Genomic DNA, 621 nt, shown 5'->3' with positions numbered 1-621 from the left:
GGAATCAAGCGTACTAGGACCGGTTTCTCACTATCAGCCGTCATCAGCCAGGAAAGCTTGACTCCAGTGGCATGGAGAGTATGGGACTTACATCTGAGCATACCCGTCCCACTCGGGGTGACAAATGCAAAAACAAAAGTTGATGGACAGAATGCAGAACAATGTCATACATTCACCCCAGTAAAGAGATCTGAGCCTAAATCCATAGTTTTTTTGCTCACCACACCACCCCAGTTCAGACATGGCCAAATGCAAATCAGCCTTGACGCTGTGCCTAATGGGAACAGTCCAGCCCGAACTGCCAAGCCATGTCTTCCCTGGACCGGAATCCAGCATCCTAGGACCGGTTTCTGGCTATCAGCCGTCATCAACCAGGATAGCTTGACTCCAATTGCATGTAGAGTACGGGACTCACGTCTGAGCAAACCCGTCACTTTTGGTGCTGACAAATGCAAAAACAACAGTTGATGGACAGAATGCAGAACAATGTCATACATTCACCCCAGTACAGAGATCTGAGCCTAAATCCATTGTTTTTTTGCTCACCACACCACCCCAGTTCAGACATGGCTATATGCAAATCAGCCTTGACCCTGTGCCTCATGGGAGCAGTCCAGTTCT

Source organism: Lissotriton helveticus, chromosome 3_2, assembly GCF_964261635.1.
Source record: "Lissotriton helveticus chromosome 3_2, aLisHel1.1, whole genome shotgun sequence".
NCBI classification, from domain to species: domain Eukaryota; kingdom Metazoa; phylum Chordata; class Amphibia; order Caudata; family Salamandridae; genus Lissotriton; species Lissotriton helveticus.
Note: the sequence above shows the minus strand (reverse complement) of the source record.